The sequence below is a fragment of the Microcaecilia unicolor genome, chromosome 5 (genome assembly GCF_901765095.1).
Source record: "Microcaecilia unicolor chromosome 5, aMicUni1.1, whole genome shotgun sequence".
NCBI lineage: Eukaryota > Metazoa > Chordata > Amphibia > Gymnophiona > Siphonopidae > Microcaecilia > Microcaecilia unicolor.
In genome coordinates this window covers 171,326,032-171,339,059 of record NC_044035.1, presented here as the reverse complement: position 1 = coordinate 171,339,059, position 13,028 = coordinate 171,326,032, and the positions used below count along the sequence as shown (strand labels likewise).

General features: G+C 48.1%; 1 protein-coding gene across 1 annotated transcript in view; it reads left to right on the top strand.

Annotated features, from left to right (window-relative positions):
• The window catches only part of CNOT1 (CCR4-NOT transcription complex subunit 1), a 1,017,784-nt gene that overhangs the window by 113,122 nt on the left and 891,634 nt on the right, over positions 1–13,028 (top strand).

Below are 13,028 nucleotides of genomic sequence, written 5' to 3'. Positions count from 1 at the left end.
CTTTAATCACTGCGGTGACTAAGAAAACGGCGTTGCCGGTGGAAGGTGGCACGGCCCTAAAGGACGCCCAAGACAGAAGATTGGAGGCGGCCTTAAGGTCGTCCTTTGAGGCGGCTGCTTTAAGTTTGCAGGCCTCAGTTTGCGGCTCCTATGTGGCCAGGGCGTGCCTGACTATGGTGCAGCGGGCTTCCCCCTCGGATCATTCCTTGAGGGCTGATTGGCCGGCCCTGGAATCGGGCTTAGCCTATTTGGCAGACTTGCTGTATGATGTCTTGAGGGCCTCAGCGAAAGGCATGGCTCAGACAATCTCTGTGCGGCGGTGGCTTTGGCTGAAACATTGGTCTGCTGACCACGCCTCTAAATCCCGCCTGGCTAGGTTGCCTTTTAAAGGCAAGCTGCTCTTTGGGGTCGAGCTGGACAAAATCGTGACCGATCTCGGCACGTCTAAGGGCAAGAAATTACCAGAGGTCAGGGCTCGGGCTAGTACTCGTCCCGGTACCTCCAGAGGACGGTTGCAGGAAGCCCGTCGGTACCGCCCGGGCAAGTCGGGTTCCTCTGCCCCCTCTTCCTTCAAGAGGAATTTCTCCCCCAAGCAGCATTCCTTTCGCAGAGACCGCCGTCCCGGAGGTGCTCCCTCCGGTCCTCCCCCAGGGTCTCGTACCCAATGACGGGGTCTTGGTCCACGCCCCAGTGCAGATTGGAGGACGGCTGTCCTCGTTTCTGGGCGAGTGGACCACAATAACTTCAGACGCGTGGGTGCTGGAAGTCATCAGAGACGGCTACAAACTAGAGTTCTGCCGACCCTTAAAAGACGGGTTTGTACTCTCTCCCTGCAAGTCTCCGGTCAAAGCTGTGGCAGTGCAGCAGACCTTGGACAATCTGATCCGCCTGGGCGCGGTCGTTCCGGTGCCAGAAAGTCAGCTTGGCAAGGGACGTTACTCCATTTACTTTGTGGTACCAAAGAAAGGAGGTTCTGTCCGGCCTATCCTCGACCTCAAAGGGGTCAATCGGGCCTTGAAAGTGCGGCACTTTCGCATGGAGACTCTCCGCTCTGTTATAGCGGCAGTGAAGGCAGGAGAGTTCCTGGCATCCTTGGACATCAAGGAAGCGTACCTGCATATTCCCATCTGGCCTCCTCATCAACGCTTTCTGCGTTTTGCAGTCCTGGGACGACACTTCCAGTTCAGAGCCCTCCCTTTCGGGTTGGCTACTGCTCCGCGGACCTTTTCCAAAGTAATGGTGGTCATCGCGGCCTTCCTACGAAAGGAAGGGGTACAAGTCCATCCTTATCTGGACGACTGGTTGATCCGAGCCCCCTCTTATGCAGAGTGCGGCAAAGCTGTGGACCGGGTAGTTGCTCTTTTGAGCTCCCTGGGATGGATCATCAACTGGGAGAAGAGCCAGCTGCGCCCGACTCAGTCCCTGGAGTACCTGGGAGTTCGATTCAACACCCAAGTGGGCAGAGTGTTCCTGCCAGACAATCGGATTGTCAAACTTCAGGCTCAGGTGGACCAGTTCCTAGTAGCCTCTCCCCTTCGGGCTTGGGACTATGTGCAGCTGTTGGGCTCTATGACGGCCACGATGGAAGTTGTGCCCTGGGCCAGGGCTCATATGAGACCACTTCAACACTCTTTGCTGCAGCGCTGGACTCCGATGTCGGAGGATTATGCTGTGCGCCTTTCCTTGGACCCAGCAGTGCGCAAGGCGCTGAGCTGGTGGATGCAGACAGACAAGTTGTCTGCGGGAATGCCTCTGGTGACCCCAGAGTGGATTGTCGTCACGACGGACGCCTCGTTGTCGGGCTGGGGAGCCCACTGCTTGGGAAGGACAGCGCAGGGGCTCTGGTCTCCTGCAGAGGCAAAGTGGTCTATCAACCTCCTGGAACTCAGAGCCATTCGGTTGGCGCTTTTGGAGTTCACCCCGGTACTGGTGTTGAAGCCTGTACGGGTCCTGTCGGACAATGCCACGGCTGTGGCCTATGTCAACCGCCAGGGAGGTACCAAGAGCGCCCCTCTAGCCAAGGAGGCTATGAATCTTTGCCAGTGGGCGGAAGCGAACCTGGAGCAGCTTTCAGCGGCCCACATTGCCGGAGTCATGAATGTCAAGGCGGACTTTCTCAGTCGCCATACCTTGGAGCCCGGAGAGTGGCAGCTATCTGCTCAGGCGTTCTTGGACATCACGAAGCGCTGGGGCCAGCCGAGCCTAGATCTGATGGCGTCATCGGCCAATTGCCAAGTGCCGCGCTTTTTCAGCAGAGGACGGGACCCTCGATCCCTGGGAGTAGATGCTCTTCTCCAACAGTGGCCGACACAAGAGCTTCTCTATGTGTTCCCGCCCTGGCCCATGTTGGGCAGGGTGCTAGACCGGGTGGCAAAGCATCCCGGCAGGGTAATCCTGGTGGGTCCGGATTGGCCCAGGCGTCCCTGGTATGCGGAATTGATCAGGCTCTCAGTCGACGATCCTCTGCGGCTGCCAGTGGAGCAGGGCCTGTTACATCAGGGTCCCGTGGTGATGGAGGATCCCTCCCCCTTTGGTCATACGGACTGGCTATTGAGCGGCAGCGTCTGAGGAAGAAGGGCTTCTCAGACAAGGTCATCGCCACTATGCTGAGAGCGAGGAAGCGCTCTACTTCTACTGCTTACGCCAGGGTTTGGCGTATCTTTGCAGCGTGGTGTGAAGCAGGCTCACTTTCTCCCTTCACTGCTCCAATTGCTTCAGTGTTGGCGTTCCTGCAAGAAGGTCTGGAGAAAGGCCTGTCGCTCAGTTCCCTTAAAGTCCAGGTAGCGGCTCTGGCTTGCTTCAGGGGCCGCCTGAAGGGTGCTTCCCTGGCTTCGCAGCCAGATGTGGTGCGCTTTCTCAAGGGAGTTAATCACCTGCGCCCTCCTCTGCACTCAGTGGTGCCTGCGTGGAATCTCAACCTGGTACTAAGAGCATTGCAGAAGCCGCCTTTTGAACCCTTGTCGAGGGCATCTCTGAAAGACCTGACGTTGAAAGCAGTCTTTTTGGTGGCTATCACTTCAGCCAGAAGAGTTTCCGAGCTCCAGGCGCTCTCATGTCGAGAGCCTTTTCTGCAGTTCACTGAGGCAGGAGTGACTATTCGCACAGTGCCTTCCTTCCTGCCCAAGATTGTTTCTCGCTTCCATGTGAATCAGCAGCTCTGTCTCCCTTCCTTTCGTAGGGAGGACTACCCAGAGGAGTACTCTGCTCTTAAGTATCTGGATGTGAGACGAGTCATCATCAGATACTTGGAAGTGACCAATGATTTCCGGAAATCGGATCATCTGTTTGTCCTGTTTGCAGGTCCTCGTAAGGGTCTGCAGGCTGCTAAGCCTACAGTGGCAAGATGGGTCAAGGAAGCCATTGCAGCGGCTTATGTGGCCGCGGGGAAGGTGCCGCCTATCCAGCTGAAGGCTCACTCCACGAGGGCTCAGGCGGCCTCGATGGCAGAGGCCGGATCCGTCTCCTTGGAAGAGATATGCAAGGCGGCAACTTGGGCTTCGGCTCATACATTCTCCAAGCATTACCGTTTGACTGTGGCTGCACGGGCGGAGGCCCGGTTTGGAGCTTCAGTGTTGAGGTCAGGGATTTCAATGTCCCGCCCTGGGTGAGTACTGCTTCGGTACATCCCACCAGTCTATGGATTGATCAGCTTGATGATATGGAAGGTAAAATTATGTATAATCATACCTGATAATTTTCTTTCCATTAATCATAGCTGATCAATCCATAGCCCCTCCCAGATATCTGTACTGTTTTTATTCTGGTTGCATTTCAGGTTCAAGTTTAGTCTTCAGTTACTTCAGAAAGACTTCGTGTTCAAGTTTTTTCACTTGGATTCTTCAAGAGTTAAGACGAGTTTGTGTTACAGTGAGCTGCTGTATTCCTCTCCCCTCCGTTTTACGGGGCTGGATTGAGACTTAAAATTCTGCCGGCACTCCCTCCCGCTTCGTGCGGCTGTAGGGCAGCTTTGTACCCCTCCCGCTTCGGCGGTGTTAGGGTCAGTCAGCTCCGGTTGCGGTTGCAGGATAAGCCAGATCCCCCCGCATCGGCGGGGTGGTGTCCCTCCCCCGCTCCGTGGGGATGAGCTGGACGGATTCCCCTCCCCCACTTGTGTGGGGATGAGCTGGGTTAATTCCCCTCCCCCGTTTCGGCGGTGGTGAGCTGGGCAGAGTGTCCCTTCGTGGGTGTAATTCTCTAAGTGCTGAGTCCTGCGGATGGAGCTTTGATATCGACATACTGAGGAGTTTCCGGCAGCACATGACCACATATAGGGAGGCAAAAGTTTGCTCTCTATCTCCACCTGCTGGTAGATGGACACAACCCACCAGTCTATGGATTGATCAGCTATGATTAATGGAAAGAAAATTATCAGGTATGATTATACATAATTTTACCATTCTGGAGCACAAAACGTTTGCTGGGAGGTGTATCAAATCATTGAAATCATTTGATTAGCTTGGGCCTCTACTGTTCTTCACCCCACACAAAACATTGCAAAGAACCTAAAATCCCCGTTCTAGGTTTTTTTTTTTTTACCTTGTAGTTTTCTTGATGTATCAATTGCTTCAGTAAGCTAGAGGTATATTTTATTAGTAATTTCAACACATATTTGTATACTTCTGTTCATCTAATCAAGACTTGGGTTAATTTTCCTCTGTAGATTTACATACTTCAGAGTTCTTTTTACATTAAACTTTACCCAATTTGCTCCCAACATCAGCTGTTGGGTGGAATATATCTTGATCAAAGTGACTGAACCACACCAATGAACTATGTTCTTAACATAGAAAGAGTACCATATTACACAATAAACCAGTGAACTCTACAGAAATATTCAACCTTCTGCAAATTTCTGCACACTTTGTAATTTTCTTGTGCAGAATCCCCAATATGACAGGCTTCTCCTCCAGACATGAAATACCCCCATCACTATCTCAGCAGTTTCCCTCCTTAGTTTCTATCTTCTTCTCTAGTCTTGTAAACACTTCCACCCCCTCCTCCGGTGGTTAAGTTCAGCACCCAGCTTTCTCTGTCCCTTCTCCAAGTTGAGTACCTCCCACTTTTAACCTCTTCCCCCCCCCCCCCACCCCTATCACCTGTTACATTCTAGAAGCTCTGATCTTCTACAGCTCTCCCACCCCACTCCCTCTTCCTCACTCCTCCAGGCAAACCCCCACAGAACACACTTCATCCACCTTCTCCAGCACCCTCCACCTTCCCCCAATAATGGCAGACCACACCCACCTCAGCTGCCCTCCAAGCCACCATCAAATTTTCTCCACCCCCCCCCCCCCCAACATCCCATCACCTTTTCTTCATTTCTTCCTTCCTCTATGACATGTTAAGGGCTGCACAGTAGGCCGCTTCTTCCTCCTTTGCTATCCTGGGCCTATTAGAGTTGTGCAGGCCTCTATAAAACCCACACAGTAAAGTAACTGTTAGGACCAAGACAGCAGAGGAAGAGGAAGTGACCCAATGCACAGCTTCTGTAGCATGGACAGAAGACAAGCCGTGCTACACCACAAAGTCACTACAGCTGCCTGCACAGAATTCTGGAAGGGAAATACAAAATTCACCCAGGAGTAACACAATTGCTAGATTTTAACAATGAATTTATGTATGCTCCTTTCTGGATAGAGATTTTTCCGCTACAGTGATATCCCAAGTCTGACATACATATTATGGCTGTACTGAATATTCATATTCGATTCGGCCCCAAATACATTCATATTCAGCAGAATAATCCAGAGCTCTACTGTACTAAACCTTACGGAATAAACACGATCTATGATTTCAAGTTCCTTTTTTTATGTTAACGCTCAACGCCCATTATTTGCATTTGGTATTCATATTCGACTGAATCCTTTCATTATTCGTATTTAGCCAAATAGTAAGATATGCTATTCAATATAGCTTTAATATGGCTAAAAACATTACAATCAGGTAATTCTGAAATGTACAACCGAAATTATGGCACTGAAGGTGGTCAACCATCAAAATACTATAGTTTTGAGAAGGATCCTACTAAACAGTCAGTAGTACACTTAGTACTATAATCCTTGTTTAATATTGCTCAATGTTTTATTTCACATCTAATAGCATCATAGGCTATATTGAAACATACAAATTCAATTAGTAAAGTCTGTAGGCTGAACAAAAATACAATAGCAACAGTACTTACTAGCTCCAGGATTGTTCTCCAATACCTTCAAGAGAAAATGATACCTTTTTCTATAGTAAAGCCTTGCATTTCTTCATTCTTTGCCTCTTACCCATAGGTGCAGGATCAACTTTGTAATGTTCTCTCTTCTATAATTTCCCTCAACAGATCTCAAACTCAAAGATATTCAAAATATGAAAAAAAACCCTTACTCCTCTAGACTTCAAAGATGTATATTCTAGTGCTCATAAGACAATAAAAGCCATGACAAACCAAGGTCCAACAAGTCCAGCATCTCACCCCGTTGGTCAGAGTAACAGGCACTTCCCCCCCTAAACTTTGTACCTTTCTTGAAGCTGCCACACAGTAGTCACCAGAATCTTCACAACCTCCTCCCCCCCCCCCCCCGCCACCGTTACTACTACTTCAGATCAGCAACAGCCAAACTGACCACGGGGCTCCAGTCTCTGTACAGGTAGCTGCCAGTCCCACCCCATCAAAGTCATTTCCTGTTCTTAAGGCTGCCATCCTGCAGACTTGCCCCGTTTTGTTGCTGCTATTTTAGAGAAGCTGTAGCAGGATCCAGAGGAGCGAGAGATTTAGACAAAGGAGAAATTTAATGCCAGTATGGGGATGCAATGTGCCCCCCACTGCTGCTAAATTGGATCCCTTGCCCCTTGCGCACAACTCCAAAAAAGAATTTAAACCATGCTTATGCACTGAAGTTTAAACTTTAAAAATGTGATATCCAGTTATGTTTTCTCACAGGATTGTTCTGGGAGGGTTAATACTGGAATAAGGAGAAATGAGGTTTTATCTGAATTTTCTTTCTATTAATTCTTCTCACTGTTCCAGAACCTGTGGGATACTTGTGTCAACAACCAGCAGGTGGAGACAGAACTAAAAACTGAGCAGAGATCTCTTGGCATCCAGTCCAGCTCCTTAGTATTTATGCAGACAAGCCCCTGCGGCCCGAAACACCACACAAAAAACAGCGGAAAACAAACAAAAAAAAAAAAAGCCCAAAAAACCGCAACCCACTGCGGACAAAAATTTCCCGCAGCAGGTTGCGGAAAACCGCCCACCTGGCAACCGTGAATGCCAGGTGCAGTAGTTTTTTTTTAATTTTTTTTTATTTTGTTTTTCTGCATCTTTTGCTCCTTTACAATTACTTACAAGTGGGATTTTTGCTCCAGGTGCAGTAGCTTTAGCAAAATAGTTGTTTTCTGGAAGATGGTTTGGCTTTCAGCCTGAAGGTCACAGGTTTAAGGCTGGTTTGTGCATCCTATTAGAAAATGTGGCCCTCGGCTCCTTTTCTATGGGGCATATTTTACTTCCCTCTCTCATATTGCTTGCCTTGACAAGCAGTTCTTTCCATAGCTGGGACAGTTTACACTAGGCTGCAGTGCCAAAGGTTAGCTGTGTTGGTTTCCCACAGCATCTGCTCTTCTAGTTTTGCAGTCTGACTCTGATCAAAGTATTGCATTCCACTGTATCTGTGGCACTTCTAGTTAGCTGTTTGTTGCAGTGTCTTTAAGGCTTTTATTCCACAGTGGATGGTGGTGGTCACACATGCAAGTCTCTCAGACTGGAGAGCCCTTTGCCTCCTCCTTCCGTCTCCGGGGTGGTGGATGGCACAGGGGACGGTGTAGCCGATCTCCCGCCTGGATCTGCTTTTGGTGCTGTTCGTCTAATAGCCTTTCAGGACACATTGCAGGCCAGGCGGTGTTTGTGCCGTCTCCCCCGCCTGGACTTGCTTTTGGTGCTGTTCGTCTTCTAGCACTTCAGGACATGTTGCGGGCTATTCGGTGCTTCTGTCGTCGGAGAAGATGAGGCAGTGGCTGCTTCTTCAACAGAGTGGGACTCGAAGTCAGACTGTGACCATCAGGGCATGTCGCCCCCATGGAATGGGCAGAGGACCTCGTGTTCCGTTTCTACGTTGCCCACTTTGCGGGCTTTTCTTATGGTGAGTTCTCTTTTCTAAACCAAAAAAACAGCACCACGGGCCTTTAAAAATGGAACACAGTTCTTTAATGAATGAGCCTTGACAAAAAGACCCGACACGGGCCGTGTTTCAGTGATTAGCACCTGTGTCAGGGGTCTACATAGAATACAAAACACAGAAATATATTTAAAAAAAAATGTTTAACATATCTACTATAATACAACTCACCCTCAACGTTCTGAAGACAACGTTCTGAAATCACTCAGTCACTCCCTGAAGGGTTCATGGATTCATGGTGGTGAAGCCACAACACTGACCATGTCTCTGCCCCGCCCTCACATGAAGGACCAATCAGAAAAAACACCCTCAACATTCTGAAACACAAAGGACCATCACAACACCGTTCCCAGGCAACACTAGGCAACGTAAGACGAACCAATCAGAGGAAACTACGTGACAATAAGGGAGGAGCATTCCCCAGCAGAATGGCTCTTTATCTGTGCAGCACGGAGAGCACAGAACCACCGCTGGAACGAGAGAAGAATATTCCTGCTGTGGGTATGTGCAAAAATAGACTGGGGGGGGGGGGGGGGGGGGAGAAATTTTTAAATGCCTAATGCCAGTACTGAAGAGTGCCAGAGGGCCTATAGCACAGACTATATTTGGGATCGCTTGACATGGAGTCAGAGGAGCCGGAAAACAACGTGCCCATCACCATCTGGGACATGGGCGAACAGGACAAGCTGCGGCCCAGCTGGAAGGATTACCCGCGACCCAGCCAGCAGCAAACAGCGACCAAGGACAGCACAGCACATCCCCCAACCCCCAAGCAAAAAACAAAACAAAAAAAGACACACATCAACAACCTGCACACACACCGCACCCTCACACACTTACACACACACACATACACACACACAAAATAACTCTGTGACACATACACACACAAAGCCACATGCTAGCGCCCGTTTCATTGGTTTCGGAAACAGGCCTTTTTTTACTAGTAATGAATAAAACCAAAGATTAATATTTAGACTCATCAAGCATACATATATAAGCCTATATAAACACCTAAAGCATTTAATATTTTAACATTCTCACATATTTATATAGTAATTTGAAAATAAATGGATAATCAAAAATGGTAACTCACAACAGTGATGACATGGAAAACTTGGGGAATAACTCGAATATATTCCTCTATAATATATTCCTTAGTTTTGAACAAAAAAATGTTTTCATATATTATATGTTTAAAACGCTTATTTTAATTATAATATCTCTCTATATAAAAGGCACCACCAACGTTCTAAATGAAGCCTCCAGCTGGAAGTGTTGAAGCAGTAGAGATATCTGGTTTCCCCATGAGTGTCTGCCCTGCCCTCGCTCTCTCTGTAACACAAACAGTGAAGGAAAACACAGCACAGCACGAAATCGCTCTCTGTAACAGTGAAGGACTTGGAGGAGGCAGATGCCCTCACTCTCTCTGTAAAACAAACAGCAGGAAACTTAACACTGAAGGACTCAGAGGGGGGAGGGGACAGACAGCACAGGGGAAGGGAGAAAGGGCAGAGGGCAGGGACACACACACTCCCACATGCACACTCTGAAGAAAACCTTGCTAGCCCCCATTTCATTTGCATCAGAAACAGGGCTTTTTTTTACTAGTATTTTATAAAAAGGTCATATAATACTGGTTGTAACTAAATTTCATATTTATAAAAGCTTAAACAGATCAAAAATTTTAAAAAACATTTTAAAATGTACAATAAATTTCACATTACACTGATATTATAAATATTCAAATCAGCACAGTGCTTCTCCAACATGGCCTCAGGTAGAGAGCTCCATAAGTAGATCTGATGGCGTCTCGGCTGGACGCCCATGTACCTTCTTTCTTCTGTCATCAGAGAGAGGGTGATTTGGCAGTGCTGGTTGTTGTGTTGCGTCCTTGGCCGGAGGATGTTCTTCGATAGTGTTTCCTCTGTGGCCTCTCTGTGGCAGAGTTCTTTTCAGATCACTCTCCACCGGGGTCGAGTCATTCTAGTAGCTCCGGATTAACCACGGCGTCCTTGGTATGTGGATATAGTGAGGCTCCTGGTGGTCCCTTCGTTTTGGATCCTCTTGACTCTGGGCTCTTCGTTTTTGGTCTGCTTCTGAGTGGATGATCCCTCTTGCTTTGGTCTTACGGCCTGGTGTTTTGAGAGGTCGACTCTGAGGGACAGAGTTCTTTGGACGCTATTGGTACTGTTCTGTTGCGATCTTGTATATGGTCCATGGTCCACTGCAACCGCATATTCTCAGGTGTTGAGGATTTTTTGAGGCTGGTTGCGGCCCACGCTTGGTCTTCATTGTGGGCGTCTGTTCCTCAGCGATTGAGTTCTTTCTACAGGATGGGTTGCAGAAGGGTCTGACCCGGTCTTGCATTCGGAGGTGGTTCATTTCTTGCAGAGTGCTTGGCTCCTCCGCTGCTGCGACCTTCTTCCTGAAACCTCGTTTGTATTCTGAGTCTAGCTTGGGGTTCCTTGTCTACCGAGCATTGCTTCGGACTCCTTTTTGTTCTTTGCAGAATGCTTCTCTTAAGAACTTACAAGCAGTGTTTTTGGTCGCTAATTCTTTGTCACACAGTATCTGAATTTTTAGCGCAGCCATTCCGAGCTGTTTTTTCTGTAGTTTGCTGAGTCTGGAGTGACCTTGCTTTCGGTTCCTTCTTTCTTTTCTGGCTGTGGTTTGGCTTTTTCTGCCTCTTTCTTCCCTTTCGGGAGAGGGATTTTCATACGGAGTACTCAGCGTTTCGTCTTCTGGATGTTCAGAGGGCTCTCTGGTATTTGCAGATGTTGCATGTTTTTCAGTATTCAGATCTTCTCTTTGCCTTTGTTGGTTCTTGCTTTGGGATGGCAGCTTCTGGTCTGATCTGATTTTTATCTTGTTAGATTGCAGATAATTTGTGGATTTTTTTTGGAAAGGTTGCATCCCGCCAGTGGCATTCCAGGCTCGTTTCACGAGTTTGCTATCTACTTGGGCAGAACAGGTTGTTCTTTCACTATTCAGATGCTGCCTTTGCAGCGACGGTTCTGTCTCTGGGAGCAGCGACTTCCCACCCTACTTGGGGATTGCTTTGGTATATCCCACCAGTTCTTGGATTCATCTGCTGCATATGCTAAGAAAGGTAAAATTATGCCTTACTTGCTAATTTTCTTTCCTTTAGTAGCAGGAGATGAATCCAGGATCTCGTCCTTTGTGAGCCGCGCTTGCTTTGCTTATCTGTTCTTGTTCTGGTCTTTAGTTTCTAAAAAAAAAAAAGAGTAAACAGAAACCACTGAAGAGAACTCCATCGCAGTCGTGGTTTCTCTTATGTCAGACTGACGAGTTTCTGTTTTATATGGTTGGTGATGAAGGCTTCCTGGTTTCTTGTCTGATTCTGCTTGGTGATAAGATGTGTACTGAGGTGAAGGAGTAGCTGGCTGTCTGGTATCACTGCCTTCAGCTTTGTAATCTCTATCTCCACCTGCTGGTAGATGGACACTACCCACCAGTTCTTGGATTCATCTGCTGCAACTAAAGGAAAGAAAATTATCAGCAGGTAATGCATAATTTTACCATACTAGAGTTGCTACATCAAAGCAGTATGCAGGCTAATCAGAAATAAGTCATGCCTTAAACAGGTTTTGAGCAAGGAGCCAGAGGGACAGGTGAGTGCTCTGGTCTAATGAGCACCCATAGGACAGTAAACTAATGAAAAGGTATGAGAATGGGCATTATGGTCAGCTTTATTCTATGTAGGAGAGTTCAGCTCATAGTGTGAAGGGCAACACATTCCAGAGACTCTGGCTGAAGAAAAATGTTGACTGACATGTTGAGTTTAAACTGGCACGTGAGGGTGGGGTTCATAATGGAAGTTTAGTGGAAGAACAAACGTGATGACTGTGGAGTTAAAAGGGAAACCAAGAAGGATGGACTGCTGATATTAAGGGCTTTAAGTAATAAAAATAAGGATCTTGATGTTGAATTCAAGAACAGGAAGCCAATGATAAATGCTTCCCAGATAATGAGGATTTGATTTAAATTAAATCTTCCCTATTGGTGTTTGGTCTTGGGTGTATGTGATGATAATTTATTGCTACTTGCTAGGGATGTGCATGGACTAAACTTCAGTTCCATAGTGTCCCAGCAGGTGGTGATAGAGAACTTCAGAGGTTTACTATATGTGGTCATGTGCAGTTACCTTAACTTCAGTATTCTCGCTAGCAGGTGGATGGTCATAACAGTGCAGCTCTGGATTGATTGGCTCCTGGCTTGGTTCCCTGTGTCTTGTTGAGGTTCTGAGGTGTTCCGGTACTTGGATGCACACCTGGTGGTGCCAGGTCCCTCCCTTCCTCCTCCATCACCCCCTCTTCTCTGCCTGACTAGGGTTTGTGGTTCTCACTCTCCTTACTTAGTCTGAGGTTTCTTTTACTCCGGCGTCCTCTCCTGCCTTAAAAAAAACAAAACCTCTTCAGTTTGATTTGTCCAGCGCAGCAAGCTGATGCCGGTTTGCAGTGCCAGCTGAGGGGTGTGAGGAACGATTTGACATGTGACAGCGATTCCCAAGGGGTTCAGTATTCATTACCTTACCTGCGCCGGTGGGGGAGAGTAGCGGATCACGATGTTTCCTGTGCTGGAGGTCCACTGTACAGCCCGACTCTGTGGAGCATTGTGCTCGTTCCTGGCGTGTTTTGGTGGGTGCATGGCGCTGTATTCTTGGGCACGTGTGCGTGCCTGGGGACACCATCTTTCCTGCTGTGCCACATGGGAAGGCTGAAGCACCAGCACTCCCTTGGGGCCTGATTCGCCTGCCATTCCGGCAGTTCTATGTGCAGGCCTTTCAGAAGATGTGACTGGGGAACAGGGGTGGATCGCTCCCAGTTTCTTCATGTTTGGTAT